Source organism: Pleurodeles waltl, chromosome 7 (assembly GCF_031143425.1).
Source record: "Pleurodeles waltl isolate 20211129_DDA chromosome 7, aPleWal1.hap1.20221129, whole genome shotgun sequence".
Taxonomy (NCBI): domain Eukaryota; kingdom Metazoa; phylum Chordata; class Amphibia; order Caudata; family Salamandridae; genus Pleurodeles; species Pleurodeles waltl.
In genome coordinates this window covers 1,376,856,909-1,376,877,449 of record NC_090446.1, presented here as the reverse complement: position 1 = coordinate 1,376,877,449, position 20,541 = coordinate 1,376,856,909, and positions in this window count along the sequence as shown.

Genomic DNA, 20,541 nt, shown 5'->3' with positions numbered 1-20,541 from the left:
AAACATCTTGTGGGGTTTTAGCATTTGTCAAAGCTTGGACTTTTGCAGGATCATGCTTCATATCCCCATCAAAAAAGATAAGGCCAAATTATTTCAGTTTTGTCTTATTGAATTCACACTTGTTTGCATTTAAGGTTAATCCTGCATCATTAAGTAACTGACATACATGTCAGTGTAGCTCTAAAAACGAATATGTCATAGGTATAACTCAATGCATTAACAAAAGGTTGTATGATGTGTCATATGATGTCTTGGAAAAGTTCTGCAGCCAATGACACACAAAAACTAAGGACCTGATTTAGAGTTTGGCAAAGGGATTACTCTGTCACAATGATGAAGGACATCCCGTCCACCAAAACATAAATCCCATTACATCCTACAGGATTTATATTTCGGTGGACGGGATGTCCGTCACCGTTGTGACGGAGTGAGCCCTCCACCAAACTCTAAACCAGGCCCTAAGTCTCTTTTACCTAAACAAAGCAGCATGGGTAGAAGAGGTTGTAAAATATCTGCAGCTTTCTTCAAGTTATAACTGATGATAACCTTTATTTAAATAAAGTTGAGTAAAATCTTTAGCACCATTCGATTGCGTGATCATGTCAGCAATGTGGATGTCATTCTCATTCAATCAGTTTGTGCGGCTGGAGCATGTCAACGCATATGCACACAATTCCTTCATAGTCCTTTTTAGGCACACTACTATGGGAGAAACCCATGGCATTGGCATTGGACCAGTTGAATGTTCAATAATATCATGCTTAAGAAATGTTTTAAGTTCTTTTTCAACAGCTTCTTGTAAATGAAAAGCAACTCGTCTATGTCACTGAACAACATCCTCATTAATATGCAGTTTTACTTTCATAGTCTTTAACTTTCCTAAACCATGAAACAATGAAGGGAATCGACTTACTCTTTTGTGATGAGCATTCATGTTGTAATTCACTGAAATCAGTCCCATCAGCCGTATTGAATCTAGCAAGCAGGCACTTGTCACCAGAGTGTAGCTCCAGGGGTGTGTTTGGGGTGGTACACCACTCCTTAAACATTTATTTTGTAGTATACAGTTAAGTACAAGTGCTTTGAGTCAGGTATGGTGAAGTGTATGTCGACTTTCACCTGGCATTTTTACATTCCCACACTGACACACACACACACCTCCTTCTTCTTGAAGATATTGAAAAGGTTACGTTGATTAATTTGAAAAATATTATGTTTTAAGTCCCCCTAACAATCCGTCCCTCGTCCTTCTTCTCATATAAAGTGTTTTAATACAATATCCCAGTGTGATTGTTGGGTAATCTGAAACGCACACCCTCCCAATATTGACCAAGCTACACCTGCGCTTGCTGCTGTACCTTGAGCCACATGGATCGGTACTTGTGCCTTTGTTTTCTTATGTTTCATTGTTGCTACAAATAAACCTTTACTCTTCATGGGTGTTGACCCAAGCACACACTTTGGTCTTTTTTTGGTGTAAGCCTTGGTAATGGAGACAGTTCATTGTACTTATCTTCAGGCATTATATTTATCGAGGCACTGCTACCGATAATGAAAGGTACTGAACATCCATTTATTTTCAATGTAATCTTGGACAGTGTTCATATGATGTTGTTGCTTTGACAGGTTGACTTTTTTTGACTGACTTTTCTCCTCACAGACGACTAGTCCAACCAGTGCACATTTTTCTGAGGTGAGCATTGACATGACAAAATCACTTTCTTCACTTTCACTAACTATTGAGGCTGACTAACTGTTTGACAATGATTTAATTGACGATCAACTTCATTTTGGTATCTATTTGTCTCAACTGATCTTGTCAATTGGCCTTGTGGGAGTGCATCAAACGCAGCTTCTGGAACGTTCTGGCAGCCTTTTATTTCTTCCTGCCATGATGCACTTATTTTCTGCACATTGTCACAAAATGTTCTCTTTACCACAGCAGTTGCATATCTGACCAATGGTGGGACACTTTCCTTTGTGTGGAAACCCAAATCCACACCTGTAACACAACTTATTATTGCAAGTGGCATCACTTTGTTTCCTTCAATCTTTTGCTTCAAATTACTTTTCACACTCATGACTGACTCGATCTGGGCACCTCTGGCCTCCATGTCAGCAGCTTGTCTCTCAACACATTCCTCAGCTCAGGCGGCCATCAACACTCACTCCAGACTAAGGGCCTGATTACGACCTCGGCGGATGGGATACTCCTTCACAAACATGATGGATATCCTATCTGCAGTTTCACAAGTTCCATTATTTCCTGTGGAACTTGTAAAACTGCAGATGGGATATCTGTCACATTTGTGACAGAGTATCTCATCCGCCAAGGTAGTAATCAGGCCCTATAAGTTTCTTTCTGCATTCGTCATCTGAGTGAATCGGACATGCATCCGTTGATGAGTCTAAGCTGCAGAGCTTCTTCATCATTATATTAATTGAAATTACAGTGTATGATGAGTGTATCAAGTCTTTCTATCAATTCGATTGTTTCGCCAACTCTTTGACGGACGTTCTTGACTAAAACATGTAGTTCATAGTCAATGTTTGGTACCAAATTAAACTTGCATTCTTAACCTGATGGTAAGTGACTTCTTCATCAGCTCTTGACATGTTCCTTATTACTTTTGTTCACACCATCACTAGCAAGATTTTTGAGATACTTGATAATCTTCCTCTTGCTTTTCTTTCTACATCCTGCTTACAGGGGTTCTCCAAGGGCTTGGACTAAGCTTGCCTCCTGTTAAGAAGTATCAAAGCCATAAAAAACTTCAGCTGCCAGCACCGGGCTCTCTTGCTGAGAGTCCTTACTTGCCAAGTGGTGCCAATTCCAGTTCCTGGGTCCTTGAAAGTGTATTTTAGAATGCTAATTGCACACATGTGCAGCTGGTCAGATATCAATAGGAAATGTTATAATTTTTCAAATCCCTTACCTGCCAGTCCTCACAGCTACCGATCTTTCATTAATGCTTGACAACATTTAGAGTCACTTCAAAAACTGCAGACAAGAAACAGATGGTTTTCTGTCTATATGTAAGTATACAAATCAATAAAGAGTGAAAACTGAGAACCTTAATTAAAATGCACACTAAGAGGAATAGACATTGTACTCTGCACTACAGCCAACCCGTTTGTTCAGTATACTTTGCACACATAGTTTTTCACTGTTGTGTCGCTCCAGAGAAGTGTTTAATGTATGTGGCCTTAGAGCCAACATGAAGCTGCCTCATGTAAGGTGCAATCGGCGCCACTCTCTGCCTAGCCAAGCATCTTCTAAATGCCGGGTGGCGGTGCACAGGGTGAAGTCCCTGGCATGTGGCAACACTAGTAAACAGAGTTAAAAATAAAAGTCTATAAAGTCTTGCAGCAATTTGTCAGTCCCACTAAAGTGTAAGCACAAACATTCATGCATAAACCACACATTAAAACATGATCACAAATACACAACCATGCATACACACACACACAAACCCAGAATCAGTCATATATACACACATGGACTCGTTATGAACACTGTGATAGTTCCTGTTCAGATTTTTACATTTCAATCATTTTGGGCCAGATGTAGAAAGCTTTTTGCATGGTGCAAGCTGCGAAAATCGCTGTTTGCGCCATGCAAAAAGCCTTTTGCGATACACATTCACAATTTGCGAGTTGGTACCAACTCGCAAATTGTGAATGCGACTCGCAAATAGGAAGGGGTGTTCCCTTCCTATTTGCGACTCGCATCGCTATGCTAAATTACTTTGTGACCGCGAATGCGGTCACAAAGCAATTCGCAGTTACCAAACCCATTCGCAAAAGGGAAGGGTTCCCCATGGGACCCCTTCCCCTTTGTGAATGTTGCCAATAAGGGTTTTTCAGAGCAGGCAGTGGTCCAATGGACCACTGCCTGCTCTGAAAAACCGAAACCAAAAGGTTTCGTTATTTTTTTTATTTTGCAACTCGTTTTCCTTTAAGGAAAACGGGCTGCAAAATAAAATAAAAAACAGCTTTATTTAAAAAGCAGTCACAGACATGGGGGTCTGCTGACTTCAGCAGGCCACCATCCCTGTGAGTGCAGGGACTCGTTATGGGGTCGCAAAATGCGACCCACCTCATTAATATTAATGAGGTGGGTCTTTGCGACCCCATAGCGACTCGCAGTCGGTGTCTGAGACACCGTACTGTATCCGATTTAGCGAATCGGAAATTGCGAGTCGCACCGACTCGCAATTTCCGATTCGCAAAATCGGACTTTGCTACATCTGGCCCTTTGTCCTTTCAGACTCTAATTTAATTATTTGCCTTATTCAGGCCTGTTTCTTTCAAGGAAAGTATTAAGTTTTGCAACATGCATAGATACGCTAGAAATGTCTGCACCCTATGCACCTGCATTTAGTTTATGTCTAACGAGTTGGCACATTTTGTCGCCTTTTTATTTTGTCTTATTGTGAATTTAGTGTCTGCTAGTTCATCATTGTTTTCAAATATAAGACCAGAAAAAAATCGATAATCATATCCTTTAAAAATCCTGGTACTGGAACATATGTGAGAGAAAGACTTCGTGCCAGAGCTATAAAGACAGAGATGATGCCAGTTTGCGTCATCAACTCTGGACAGAGGCAAAATGGAAAAAAGCAGATTTTAGCCATTGGCTGCTTTTGGTCCAGCCTCAAACAATCTGCAATAGGAATTAGCTAGCTTGCTATTTCATAACAAAAGCACAGCTATGCTGTGTAAACCATTTCTGTGATTAAAAAACAGGCTTGCTATTTATTGCTTTAGATAAAACTGAGCACAGACAATGTCAACCCCATAACAATCTTAAGGTTTTTCTTGCTGTTTTCATTTTCCATTAAATGTTTGGCTGCATTACATTTTTATATTCTGTGTGGTTACCATTCATATTTTATGCACTCAGTTAGGATATTAGAATTAACATTTTAAAATATATGTCCCATTTACTTAATGTTATTTGTACGTGTGTTTATGAAAGAGGGTTTGAACTGCCACTGTGCCCCCGAACTCATCTTGTGGGACTGATAGTTACCAGGAAACAATCCCTACATGGCACTGCTCAGTGGGCTGTGTATGATTTGCAGCCCAACTTGACTTCTTATTCGTATTAGCACAAGTCCTTGAGCAAGGGAATTGGAAATCCAACCCCTGCAACTCTGGAAGTGAGGTAGCCCCAGAAAATGTATCGTACTCATGTGGAGCCATGTCCGCATACAAATCCTGAGAGGAGGAATTGATGGAGTTTGTTCCACTTTTGTGCCCTATGATACGCTGGTCCTCTCACTGTAGCAGCCTTGTGTTAGCTTCTTTGCACTATAGTGTTAGGAAAATGGTTGCCTCTTGTAGTGAGATATGTGTTTTTGACCACTGACTTTGTGTTGCACCACTGTGCACCTGGATCAGTTGTTCAGTGTTCACCAATTGCAGACTACATTTTGTATTCAGTTTAGCTGCCTATTGACTTTATAGTAGTGTTAGACACTGTTATGTTAAACGTGCCCGTGTTTTTCCACATTGTAAACTGTGCTTATTTTCGTGTTCTTTCTCACCAAGGGCTTTGGTTGATAAGGATGTACTCAGACGGCAGGGAACAGCTTTGCTTTGATTTAGCATCTTGGGACTGTGGCCAAATCCCAATGTGTTATTTTCAAAGCAGACCTAAACTAGCCAGCATGTTTTGAATTGCTAAATAAGTTTTTTTTTCTCCAGAAAGCCCTTCTCCGGTTCTTAAAGATATAAAAAGATGGCCCTGCTGAGTAGCAGTGAAATTTCCGAGACCTCGGTCAGGATGAGACACCAAATGCCTGACGCCTGACAGAGATCTCCGTGAGGGTGGAGATCTCTTTCTCGCACTTGACCGGGGTCATCTTCTTGCTGGCATGAGAAAGATGAAGAGCTTGGCAGGCCCTACAGTCATTGATTTGTACTTCATTATTTGCTTTGCATAATCATAACTACATATATTGCAGTTGAGAATCATTTTGGTATATTTTCCTTTCATCGCTGTGTCTATTTTTAAACCTGTGCTTTTAACATGGTAACCTCCTTTTTAGGAACCTCATGGTGAAATAATAATAAATGTCTTCTTTGAACTAATAGGTGCATTCCAGAGTTTTTTGTCAGCTCGGTCATTACAGAAAGCAAAACACCTCTGCTAATTGAACTCTATTTAAAGAGGCCTAATTTGCATCCAAAGGCTAGATCTTTTTTGCTATCAAGCTTGAGGCAGTGAAGTGCTTGGGTCTGGAATCACAACTCCTTTTCCACCATTTTGGAGCCATATTTCGCCATCTTCTTGCCTGGAACTAACCGATATGCTTGGTTAGTAACCGATATCCTTGGTTAGTAACCCTCCGGAGATTATCAAGAGCACGTGCTCTACTCAAGTCAGTTGGTTAATGTACCCAATGTATAGGTCTTGACAGAATGATAATATCACAGACTACAATCCTGACAGCTTTTTCACCACTTCATCTCTGCAAGGTTGATGCAAATTAATTATAGCGATTGTGTTAAGAATAGCTCCTGCTTTTCAGCGCTATGAAACGGCAGAACCTGTATTACCAAGTGCTACATAAAAAAAATGAGCTATTCCCAGACTGCCCCAAAACGCACTATATAAAGAACCCTAGGGGAGAGGATGTGGGTTAAGGGCCAGAGATGCTGACTTTGGAGCTGAGGAACAAAGTTAGAGTCTCAGTGCCGGCTCAACATCTTGTGATTCTGGACAAATCACTTAGGCCCTCATTACAACCCGCTGTTTCGACGGAAGCACCGCCAACAGGCTGGCGGTGCTTCCCATGGGATTACGACCGCAGCGGAAGTGCCGCGGTCGCACCGCCGGGACCGGCAGTTTCCCGCCACATTGGTCCCGGTGGTTGTAATCCCCCAGGGCAGCGCTGCTTGCAGCGCTGCCTAGGGGATTACGAGTCCCACTCCCGCCAGCCTTTTCATGGCGGTATGAACCGCCATGAAAAGGCTGACGGAAAGGAGTGTTGCAGGGCCCCCTGCCATGGCCCCATGGAGCTTTTCACTGTCTGCATAGCAGACAGTGAAAAGCGCGACAGGTGCAACTGCACCCGTCGCACCGCCGCAACACCTCCGGCTCCATTTCGAGCTGGCTCCCGTGTTGTGGCCGAGATCCCCGCTGGGCCGGCCGGCCGGCCGGCGGGTGGGTGGAAACTAGGTTTCCACCCGTCGGCCCAGCGGGGATCTCCAAATAGCTGCCGCAGGAGTGCGGCCGCATTGGCGGCCGCGCAGCGGATTAAACTTGGCGGGCGGCGCTTGCCGCCCACCAATGTTGAAATGAGGGCCTTAATCTCCCCTTGCTACCAAAATGAATGTGTTCTTGTGTAATGTAACCAGTACTCATGTAAAGCTCTGTAATACCTTTGTATTGAGTTTGCGCTAACTGAACTCTATTTGAAGAGGCACAATTTACATCCAAAGACTAGATGTTTTTTGCTATCAAGTTTCAGACTGTTAAGTGCTTGGGTCTGGAGTCACAACTCCTTTTCCACTATTTTGGAGAGAACACCTTTCACCATCTTCTTGCCTAGAACTAATCTATGTGCTTGATTGGTGACCCTCAGGAGGTTATCAAGAGCACATTCTATCACCTAGTGTTAAGCTCTACTCAAGTCAGTTGGTTAATGCACCCACTGCAGAGGTCTTGGCAGAACGAGAATGTCACAGATTACAATCCTGACATAGTTTTTTTCACCTCTTCATCTCTGCAAGGTCAATGCAAATGAATTACAGCGATTTTGTTAAAATATAAGCGATTTTGAAGCGCTATGAAATGGCAGACCCTAGGGTAGAGGATGTGGTGTAAGGGCCAGAGCTGCCGACTTTGGAGCTGGGGAACATGGTTCGAGTCTCAGCGCCTGCGCAACATCCTGTGATTCTGCGTAAGTCACTTAGGCCCTCATTACAACATTGGCGGTAAATGCCGCTGACTGCCATGCCGACGGTCGCCAACATACTGTGTCTGCTGTGGAAATCTGCTACGTGTATTATGATCCACACTGAGAAATCCTCCACAATACAGACACCCACACAAGTCCGCCACACCAAAGGTCAGTGGTAAATTGGCGGAACCAAAACCCACACCGTCACGCCAACAGGGATACGCCCACACTATCACGACCCACGAATCAACACGGCGGTCATTCAACCGCGGTAAACCATTGGTGGAACACACCGCCGCGCTCAAAATAAATACACTTACAAAACACAACCACATTGGACAATTCTAAATACACACACCTGACACACATACACACACCACACCCACACACTCACAACACTATAAAACACACACCCACCTTACCCACAACCCCTTACACCAAAACTTTTTGAAGAAGCAGAGAGAGAAAAGCAAAGACCACACCAGCATCCAGAAGCACACAACACCATCACTCATACACCATCCACGCACAAAACACCGCACACCCCAAAACATCACCCCATACATCACATCTAACATCACCAAACACATCACTCACAACACATCATGGCACCTCAAAGACACCCCAGGTTTTCTGAGGAGGAGCTCAAGGCCATGGTGGAGGAAATCATCTGGGTAGAGCCACAGCTATTTGGATCACAGATGTCCATTGCAAGGAAGATGGAGCTATGGCGGAGAATTGTTGACAGGTTCAACGCAGTGGGACAGCATCCAAGAACACGGGATGACATCAGGAAGAGGTGGAACGACCTACGGGGGAAGGTACGTTCTATGTTATCCAGACACCATGTAGCCGTACAGAGGACTGGCGGTGGACCCCCACCTCCTCCCCCACAACTAACAACATGGGAGGAGCAAGTCTTGGCAATTATGCATCCTTAGGGCCTCGCAGGAGTAGCAGGAGGACTGGACTCTGGTAAGGCAAATCTTTGCTATTATATCCCCCCCCCACCCTACCTGCATCCCATCACAACCTCCAACTCCTACCCTCACCCCCATCACTCCACCACCTCTCTTATACCCCACCATCACAACCCACACATCCCAATACCAAGCCCTGCATGCAAATACAATTCATGGACACCTATCACGGACCTGCATGGACACCCATCACCAAAGCATGTCTAAGAGAGAGACTCACCCAGGGCACACAATCACCACTCACACATGGCCAAGCCGATAGTGCAAGCACAATAATAGAGGAAAACACACCATTGCACAAGATGGCAAACACAGATATAATAACAATCCATTTACACCCCTACAAGACCCCTACCCAACGTCACTGGACAGGAGGTGCCAGCCATATCCAGTCCCCCCACAGTAGAGGCCCACAGTGATGACAGCAGCTCTGCACGCCTGGATCAAGATGACCAGCCCGGCCCATCAAGGACCTCTGGACAGTCGTTTCCCCTGCCACAGTCCCAAGCCACCACAGAACCTGCCCCCTTGAGGAAACACCACCACAGCACCCACCCAGCGGGCCCATGCCACTGTCCCCAGGACACGTCAATCAGCAGTGTGTCCACCACTACAGGGACCCCAGGCAAACCCACTAACCCAAGACAATCAGGGACCTTGGGTCAGTGGCAGTGGGCACACGGTTTAGGGGACGGAGGCACAGAACAACAGGGAAGCTGGGAGGACTGCTGTGCGACAGGGGGAGGACAGGGCAAGGGAACCCACCCTCCACGAGGCACTCTCAAACATCATGGGAGCATACCACCATTCCCAAGAGACCATGGGCACAGTACTGGCCAAGTTTCAGGAGACCCAGCGGCTGCAGGAGGGACACTACATTAGCACCACCCTGGTCACGACTGCAGGGGTGCTGGCAGACATGGCCAACACCATGAGGTAGACAGTGGCATACCAACAGGCCCCTGACACTAGCCCAACCGATGAACAGCCTTCCACGTCCGCCGGCGCCAGTGGACAGGAGGCCCGCCACAGGACCAACAGGCTAGCAGCACCTCACCCCCGGCAGAAGGAGAACCACCCCGCAAACGGTCCCAACGACCCACGCACAAGACAGAGAACATTGCCCAGACCCCCACCAGGAAATAAGACTCTCCTCAATGTCACCCTCCTGTCCCACTCTGTCACCCTGTCCATCCTGGAACTGACACAGCTCCCCTTCCTATGCCCCATTGGACAATGCACCTGTGATATCAAGAGACTGGACTCTACTATGGACCTTCCTCCACAATCACCCAAGCCCCTTCCACATACCACTAAACACATTAGCCCATAAATAAACACCCTTGAATCACAAACCAATCTGGAGTCAGTCTGTTCTTTCACAAATGTATAATTACAACATCATCCGCTAATATCAATGTAAATGTTCATTTGCTCATACCATTGTATGACAGTTGTTGGGCAGCAGTAAATATAGCAGAAGGCAGAATGAGGTACCCAGATCTGTGAAATGGAAATCCAAAGTGAACTGTCAGTGTCCACAGACAGAGGTTAAGAGGCTGACTTATACAATGTCCTACAGTAGTCAGATATGAGAGGAGCAGTGCCAGTCTCTTGCCTGTGTGTCACAGGAAGTACTGCATGATGATGTTAGTTCGGTTGTCAATATCTTCTTCCTCTGCCTCCTCTTCCTCACTGTCCACAGGCTCCACAGCTGCCACAAGACCATCATCAGTGCCATCCTCCTGCAGAAAAGGCACCTGGTGTCGCAAAGCCAGGTTGTGCAACATGCAGCATGCCACGATTATCTGGCACACCTTCTTCAGTGAGTAGTACAGGGAGCCACCTGTTAGATGGAGGCACCGGAATCTGGCCTTCAGGAGGCCGAACGTCCTCTCAATAATACGCCTAGTTCGCCCATGTGCCTCATTGTAGTGTTCCTCTGCCCTTGTCCTGGCATTCCTCACTGGGGTCAGTAGCTATGACAGGTTGGGGTAACCAGAGTCACCTGCAAATGGCGAGGGATATCTGTTAGACACACACTAACCCTTAGGGACTACCCCATACCAAGACACCTATTCATACTGTGTGGAGACCTTGGGCTCACCCATTAGCCACACCCGGTGCCTCTGGAGTTGCCCCATCACATAAGGGATACTGCTATTCCTCAAAATGTAAGCGTCATGCACAGAACCAGGATACTTGGCATTCACATGAGAGATGTACTGGTCTGCCAAACACACCATCTGCACATTCATAGAATGGTAGCTTTTTCGATTTCTGAACACTTGTTCATTTCTGCGGGGTAGGACAAATGCCACATGTCTACCATCAATGGCACCAATGATGCTGGGGATATGTCCCAGGGCATAAAAGTCAGCCTTCACTGTGGGCAAATCCTCCACCTGGGGGAAAACGATGTAGCTGCGCATGTGTTTCAGCAGGGCTGAGAACACTCTGGTCAACACGTTAGAAAACATTGGCTGAGACATCCCTGATGCCATGGCCACTGTAGTTTGAAAGGAGTCACTTGCCAGGAAATGGAGCACTGACAGGACCTGCACTAGAGAGGGTATTCCTGTGGAATGGCGGATAGCTGACATCAGGTCTGGCTCCAATTGTGCACACAGTTCTTGGATTGTGGAACGATCAACTCTGTAGGTGATAATGATGTGTCTGTCTTCCATTGTTAACAGGTCCACCAGGGGTCTGTACACCGGAGGATGACGCCATCTCATCATCTGCCCCAGCGGATGTGCCCTATGGAGGAGAATGGTGAGCAGAGGGTCATGTACCACATAGTTTGCACAAGTGTGTTTTCAGTAATGTGAGTAAATCCACGTGTGGCGTTGTTTGTCCGTATATCTGTAAAATAGTGATGTGACGCAGTTAGGTGCCATGCCATGTGCCCCCCTGAAATGGCGGCTGCCTGACCTGTAAGGTGGGACAAGGGGAAATGAGGTAACTGCGCTGGCGTTGTGCAGCGTCGCGGTAGGAGGTCAAAGACGACTGCGCAATTTAGCATTGGTTATCATTGGGCCCTATGGGTTCCAGGAGCCAATGACGATGTACGCCGGTGGTGACAGTACGCACCGCCGCAGACGTGACCGCCATTTTCTATTGCTTCATTCACTTGATACCTGACCTTCAACAGGAGAGGACCTACACTGCAAGTGCTGCTGTGACCTCGGTCTGGAAGCAACAATAGCTCATGTGTCTGGGGAAAGGGCCCCTGCCTTCACTGCGGAGGAGGTGGACAAACTGGTGGATGGGGAGCCCACCCCAGTACATGCTACTCTACGGTCCCCCAGACAAACAGGTGAGTACACTGTGAGCATGACACGCGGGCAATGCCTGTTTGGAGTGGTGTGGATGGAAGATACATGTGGGGGGTTGGCTGAGGCCTGCATGTGAGGATGGTGAGTGTATGTGCGTCAGGGCATGAATGGGAACTGGTGGGCAATGAGTATGACGGCCCGGACGGGAGAGTAATTTCCTTTCATCCTGTATCTTTCCCCTAGGTCAGCGCCCACCAGAAGAAGGGTATTTGGCGTGCCATCGCCAAGGAAGTGCGGACCCTGGGGTCTATCATAGACGGAGCACCCACTGCCGCAAGAGATGGGAGGACCTGAGCCGCTGGAGCAAGAAGACGGTGGAGGCCCAGCTAGGGCTGGCATCCCAATGTGGAAGGGGTGCGCGACCCCCCTGATGATCCGGATCCTGGCGGTGGCATATCCGGAGTTCGATGGGCGCTTGAGGGCATCACAGCAGCCACAAGGGGGTGAGTACAGTGTCATTCAGCTGACTCTGCGCGCTTTACAAAGTGCCTGGGTGGGGGATGTGGGCTGTGGGTTCCCCTAGGCCAGGGCGAACTTGGTAGGGTAGGTCCTTTGTTAAGCAGGCTCTGAGGAACTTCAACCTCAATAGTCTTAGTGGGGATTCACAACTAGTCAGGCTCCTGTGGGTTCCAGGTGTGCAGCAAATGGTGTTAAGCATAGTACCCCATGGGCAGGTGATTTTCCTACTAACTGCTCGTGCATGGCCTAGTGCATAGGGCTGCTCCCTGTGTGTTGTGTCCGCCAACTGTAGTGGTGTTGCTGGCATTGTCCATGTGTCTCCTCTGTCTCTACCCCCCCTTCTTGTTTTGTCACCCTGTCCTTGTGTGTATTACCATCATCTGGCAGAGGAGCAGAGGCACCAGCGACGGAGGGAGCTGCATCCCACATGGCCCTGGAGGGTGAATCTACGGAGTCTGAAGGCACCAGTGGGACGGAGGGCGAAGGGAGCTCCATGACGGGGACAGGAGGGGACACCAGCGACAGCGACTCCTCCTCTGATGGAAGCTCCCTTGCTGTGGCTGGCACCTCTATGCCCACCGCAACAACAGGTACAGCCGCCACCCCCCCTACCAGCACCGCCCTCCCAGCAGCCCCTCAGCGTGTTTCCCATGCCCGCTCACCCAGGAGGGTGGGAATCTCCTTCGACCCAGGCACCTCAGGCCCTGCCCCAGTCAGCCCTGCTGCCCTCAGTGAGGAGGCTATTGACCTCCTGAGATCCCTCGCTGTTGGGCAGTCAACCATTCTGAATGCCATCCAGGGTGTTGAGAGGCATTTGCAGCAAACAAATGCATACCTGAAGGGCATTCATTCAGGCGTGGCGGCCCAAAAGAGAGCATTTCAGGCTCGGGCCTCAGCACTGATGGCAGCCATTGTCCCTGTGTCCAGCCCTCCAACTTCCACTACACAGACCCAATCCCCTCTACCTCAGCCTATCCCAAGCACACCTTCCGACCAGCCTGCAAACACATCAACACACAAAAGTGGCTCAGGAAAACATAAGCACCACACATCCCACAGGCACTCACACAAGCACCATACCCATGCAGGCACACCAACATCCACTGCCTTCACTTTGTCCCCCTCCTCCACATCCTCCACCTCCCTCCCCGTCTCGTCTCCACTCACACCTGCATGCACTACATCATCAGCCACTACCGCCTTCATCAGCACGCCCATGACAACACACCGCTCACGTGCAATCACCCCCCACCTACCATTCACACTTCCCCTGTGTCCTCTCCCAGTGTGTCTGGAAGCCCTCCTCCCAAAGTACACAAACACAGGCACACACCCACTCAAGAGCCATCCACCTTACAACAGCCTTCAACCCATGCACCTTCACCCTAACTCAGCAGACGTACACCTCCAACAACCACTACCTCTTCCTCTACTCCCAAACCCCCTCCATCTTCCCGTCCCAGTGTGTCTCAACAACTTTTCCTAGCTAACTTTGACCCCTTCCCTACACCACCCCCCACCTCCCCATCCTTCCCCTAGGGCCAGGATGTCTAGATCCCAGCCCAGCACCTCAGCCACCACATCTGCATCCGCTGTGGTCCGTGCTACTCCAGTACGGTCTAAGGGGGCACCCGTCAGAGCTGCCAGTGTGCCACCGACAGAAAAGAAGGACCACCCTATTCCACCACCTGCAAAGCTCAAAAAGGGGCCGGCTTCCAGCAGTTGACAGTCACATCACCCATCCAGCAAGGCCTCGCCCAAACACCGAGTGGACAGTGCCAAGGTCCCTGCAGCGACTGTCAAGATGGGGAAGGGCCACAAGTCAAAGGGCACATCACCTCTGGGCACAAGGGGCTGGTTACCACTAAATCATCAGGGATGGCAGCCACATGCACCACCGCTGCCACATCAGTCTGCAGCATCCTCCCCAAGGATCAGCCATCCGAGGCTGCCGGAGACGGTATGGTGTCTCCATCCACCGTAACAGTCACTTGCACCACTGGCAGCATCTCCGCCGCAGCCACTGCCGCCTGCACCACCATCAGCACCGCCACATGCACAGCCGATGCCATTCTGTTGGCCATCAGCAGCATCCCCAGTGTGCAGCCGTCAGAGTCTGCAGGTGACGTCCTTGACCCTGGACACGCCACTTGAGACACCACCTCCAGCACTGACACGAACCAGCAATTGGCAGCCTAAGTCGCCGCAGGATGGAGTGTGGGTCTGCCTCCATGGAGTATCATGCTACCAGTTCTAGGTATATAGTGTGGCTGAGACACCATGGTGAGCTGAAGTCAATTGCCACACCCCAGGTGCAGCATCACTGGGCACAAAGCCCCCTCCAGAACCAGTGGAGAAAAGCATCCACTAACACAGTTATTGGCAGGATGAAGCACTCTGGGCACAAAGCCCCCTCCAGAACCAGTGGAGAAGGCATCTACTAGAGAGACTGCGGCTTTGCACTCTCCAGGACCAGGCAGTGGGCAACCCACCCACTTGAGAGTTGAGAGACTGTGGCATTGCACTCCCCAGGATCAAGCAGTGGTCAGTGCACCCACTTGAGATACTTGAGAGACTGTGGCTTTGCACTCCCCAGGACCAAGCAGTGGGCAACCCACCCACTTGAGAGACTGTAGCATTGCACCCCCCAGGACCAAGCAGTGGTCAGTGCACCCACTTGAGAGACTGTGGCTTTGCACTCCCAGGACCAAGCAGTGGGCAACCCACCCTCTTGAGAGACTGTGGCATTGCACTCTCCAGGACCAAGCAGTGGGCAGTGCACCCACTTGAGAGACTGTGGCTTTGCACTCCCCAGGACCAAGCAGTGGGCAGTGAACCCACTTGAGAGACTTGAGAGACTGTGGCATTGCACTCCCCAGGACCAAGCAGTGGGCAGTGAACCCACTTGAGAGACTGTGCCATTGCACTCCCTAGGAGCAAGCAGTGGGCAGTGCACCCACTTGAGAGACTTGAGAGACTGTGGCGTTGCACTTCCCAGGACCAGGCAGTGGGCATGGAGCCCCCTGGAGGAGCAGTGGCGTCGTACCATCATCCAGCTGAGGTGCCCCCCCCTCCCCTTCCCCCTGAGGTGCCTGTTATTTTTTTCGACCTGATGCCCGTGCAGTGTTCTCTCCGTTTTGAGGGATGTGTCATGTGTGGGCTTCGCCCATTATTTTTTTGCCCACTGGGCCATGGACATTTGCAAAGGACAGTGAACGGCCTTCTGTACATATTATAAATATTTGTATATACTGGTTTTCCCAATCGTTTACTTTATCTGCCTATTTCTAATATATGAAAGATTTGACTCAATTCCTTTTGTCCTTGCATTCTTCCAGGGGGTTACAGGGTGTATATGTAATGTTGATGCATGTATTTGTGTGTATGGTGTTGTGGGTGAGGGTGGGGGTGTTGCATTTTGCGTTTGTGTCACTCTCTTTTCCGTCCTCCCCTCCCCTGTGTGCTAGGTGCAGTACTCACCGTCGCCTTCGCCACCGCCGCCTTCTTTCCACTTTGTCATGTATTAATAGATACAGCAACATGGGCAGGACCTGTAACTCGGGCTCCATGGCGTCCTGGTTCTTCGTTGATTGTCGAGAGGTGAGTGGTTTTCCTTCTGTGTACTGTTTCCGCCGTGCTTTTGATGGGGTTGGTACCGCCCCGGAAAAGCTGGCAGACTGGTGCCTTGTAATAGTGTGGGCGGTACATTGTCTTCCGCCTGTCTGTTGGCAGTGACCTCCTGTTCTGCTTTCCCTCTTATCTCATAACCAAGCTTACAGAACCTCTCTGGAATGCACTTCTGAGTTTAAAGAAGACATTTATTGTTATTAATTCCCCACCCACAAGTTCCTGAGAGACGAAATTAGTAGATTGGAAGCACACGTTCAAAAGTAGTTGCAGCAATGAAAGCAAAATATATCAAAGTACTTCTCAGTTGCCAGGTACACAGCAAATATAGGTGATTATGTTATAGCATAACTTCAAAGCAAAGCATAAAAGTCAATATTCATCACGGTATGGGCAAGGCGGTAGGGCCTATATTCAGCTTCATCTTTCTGGGGTCTGCAAGTTGATGACTCCGGTCAACTGCGAGAAAGAGATTCTCTACCCAAACGGGAGGCAGGCAACTGATGTCTAGTTCCTGTCTGAAGTCAAGCAGATTTAATCTATCTCTCTGTAGCCCAGAGTCATCCTTAAAAGCAAACTCAGTGTGAAAGCCGAAGAACCTTGGAGAGAGGCCAATTCTCCTGAGCTCCCCATTCTCAGACTGGATTGCGAGGTAAACACAAAATCTACGTGCTCTTATCAGCTAAGGTCTGGTGTGAAGAAAACAGCTTGCTCCATCTTGTGGAAAAACACAGCTTGGAAAAACACAGCTCATCTGTAATGTCTCAACTGCAATGTCTAACCCCACGTTAAAGCCAATAGGCAGCTAACCTAAATATCAAATGTAATGTCTAATGTCATGTCAAAGCCAATAGGCAGCTAAACTGAATACAGAATATAATGGCTAATGCCATGTCAAAGCCAATAGGCAGCTAAACTGAACACAACATGTAATGTGCCACTGGTGAACATTGAGCAACTAATATGCGCAGTGGTGAAACACAAAGTCATTGGTCAAACACAATTAATAGCATCACATTCCACCCTATGACCAATTAATTTTTGTTTCACATACCTCTTATTTCAAACAAAAACAAAAAACAAAAACATCAACACAAAAAAAACATTATCAGCAAATAAGATTTGAATGATCAAAGCAATCACTGTAAAGCAATGAAAGGGAATTAACATATTGATCTCATAACCTTTCACATCAGATACATCTACACAGAAAAGACTGAAACTTAATAGTGTCTCTAAAACAGCAATTTGATGTAGCATGAGTTCTACTCATGTAAAGGTGCACGGTCTACCTGAAAGGTTTGCTGGCGAAAGTCTGAGTTCCACACGAAAAAACACAGACAGTTAACTGTTAATGTTGATCTTGAACTGAAGGCGCCAGTTGCGCAAAATGGATCCATGTGGTTTGTACTTTACTAAATCAGGTTCAGGTTGGGGGTTCGGTCCCTTCCCCGACCCCACACGCCCACACCCGGAGGGAAACCACACAGCACACTCATGGTCAGTGGCGAAACGTGGTAGGATCTGCAAAAGAAAAAAGTATGACTTTTCTTGCAAATAACATTTGTCATCTGAAATGTGCCCTTCCTCTTCCTTTCCCTGTTTTATAATCAGCAGGAAGTTTTTGGGGCCCTTTGTTATGATTTCTGCAGGTTCTGGAGGGTCATCTGGGGCTTCAACCCACACCTCAGCACTGAGGTTTTTATCTGCTGCACCACAGCTTCCCTTTCCTTGCACTGTCAGAAGGGCTGGGGCAGACTCCTTCTTTACCAAACCTCCATTCACTGCACTTTTGACAAGTTGGGCCATTCTGTCTCCAATTTGTATGAATGAATCAGATTATTTTCTAGTTATCAGTATAATTTTGATTTTTCCTTGGTAATCTACAGCAATCACTCCCCCTAAAACCTGATCAATTTGCCATATCTGTCCTGGTAACTTTCCTCTCCCCAACTGATCTTTGACTTGTGGGACAGATCTCTCTTGTGCTTGCTGCACAGTTTTTTTTTTCAAATTTAGGGGAATGTGCATCTCTATCATCTCTGCCCACCTGTAAGTGGCTTTTTCTCACAGCTGTCCACATTTCTGGTGCACCCACTTAGCCATCCCCACTGAGTCAGAATTATGGGTGGACAAATCAGACTCTTAATTTTTCTCTTTAACATCTGAAGGCAATTGAACTAGTTATGTACAAGCCATGTGGAAAACCAAATGGCTAAACCATTGGCAGTGAACCAAGAATCAGTGTAAAAATGACACATCTCAAGCAGCTCTTGCTTTAAAGTCTGACACACATTGTACAACGCTGTTCCTTCTCCTCTGCTAGAAAACAACTTTTCAGTCAATGAATCATTAGTCAAACAAACATGCTTTTTATCCTCAGGGGACACAAATTCAAATGGTGCACTCAATTTCACTGGTGACTCTTTTACCTGTGGTACTCCCTGCACCCTCTCCACATCCTGAAAAGGGGCTTGTGACACCTGTTCATGTAGGGCTGCAGTGACTCTAGCCCTGTCTTGCATGTACCAGATCCAGTGTATGATACTAGCTTCCTGTGCCTGTCCTAAACTGTGAGATTTAGGTGAATTCATCACCCACTGCATGCTTGATATTTCAGTTTCCATACTCCAAAGTTCCAGGGGCACTCTTGTCCTCTCCTGTTCCTGATTTACATGTAAATCATTGTTTTCCTCTTGCACTGCGCAGAAACCTAAAGTCTGAATTATTTCATTTGCCAAATTAAAAGCGTGCAGCTGCTTATATTTTTTCCTAGATACTTTATACCAAAGTGCTAAGATTTCACTCAGATGAGGGCTATACTGTTTCCAAATATCAAACAAGCTAATGAAACTCGGCGTCTCTTGCTTAGTGTAAACAGTAAGAATCTTTTGTTTTATTTGTGCCAGTAACTGCACATTTTGCGACGGTACCTCTGCCATGTCCGAATTAATTTTTCTTTGCAGAGTTCTGTTCTCAGTGTTATCAGTTAAGGAATCCACTTCAACTGCCAAAAACTGAGGGGTATTTTGTTCCATGCCGGGCTCACACGGAGGCTCAGACTGGCTCACAGCTGTCTTAACCCCCTCATTACTGGAATGGGAAAAGCCAGATTCTTCTAAAACAGCAGTTTTATAGATTTCAGCATTATCTTGCATTAATGTGTTCTGGCTAATTTGCTCATGTAAATTCTTATTTTCATGTTCTAACTGCCTACATCTCTCCTGCATTTTTCTGTAAGCACATAAAAGTATCCAAACCCTTCTGTCAAGAACAAAAGGAACATCATTGCTTTCAAAAGGCACATTTTCTAAATATGCTTTATCACAGCAAGAAAACATGTTTCTCACAGCACCATCAGGCAGTTTAACTTCACATGCATTTTCAAACATGGTCTGCTGTGCTTCTGTAATTCTCTAAACAACCAAAAAACAATTACACTTTTAAATTGTGCACTTAGAAATCTCTAATTTCCCGACTCTGAAAACTGACGACTACGGCAAAATGTTCTGCTTTCCCTCTTATCTAACCAAGCTTACAGAACCTCTCTGGAATGCACTTCTGAGTTTAAAGAAGACATTTATTGTTATTAATTCCCCACCCACAAGTTCCTGAGAGACAAAATTAGTAGATTGGAAGCACACGTTCAAAAGTAGTCGCAGCAATGAAAGCAAAATATATCAAAGTACTTCTCAGTTGCAAGGTACACAGCAAATATAGGTGATAGCATAACTTCAAAGCAAAGCATAAAAGTCAATATTCATCACCGTATGGGCAAGGCGGTAGGGCCTATATTCAGCTTCATCTTTCTGGGATCTGCAAGTTGATGACTCCGGTCAACTGCGAGAAAGAGATTCTCTACCCAAACGGGAGGCAGGCAACTGATGTCTAGTTCCTGTCTGAAGTCAAGCAGATTTAATCTATCTCTCTGTAGCCCAGAGTCATCCTTAAAAGCAAACTCAGTGCGAAAGCCGAAGAACCTTGGAGCGAGGCCAATTCTCCTGAGCTCCCCGTTCTCAGACTGGATTGCGACGTAAACACAAAATCTACGTGCTCTTATCAGCTAAGGTCTGGTGTGAAGAAAACAGCTTGGTCCATCTTGTGGAAAAACACAGCTTGGAAAAACACAGCTCATCTGCAATGTTTCAACTGCAATGTCTAACCCCACGTTAAAGCCAATAGGCAGCTAACCTAAATATCAAATGTAATGTCTAATGTTATGTC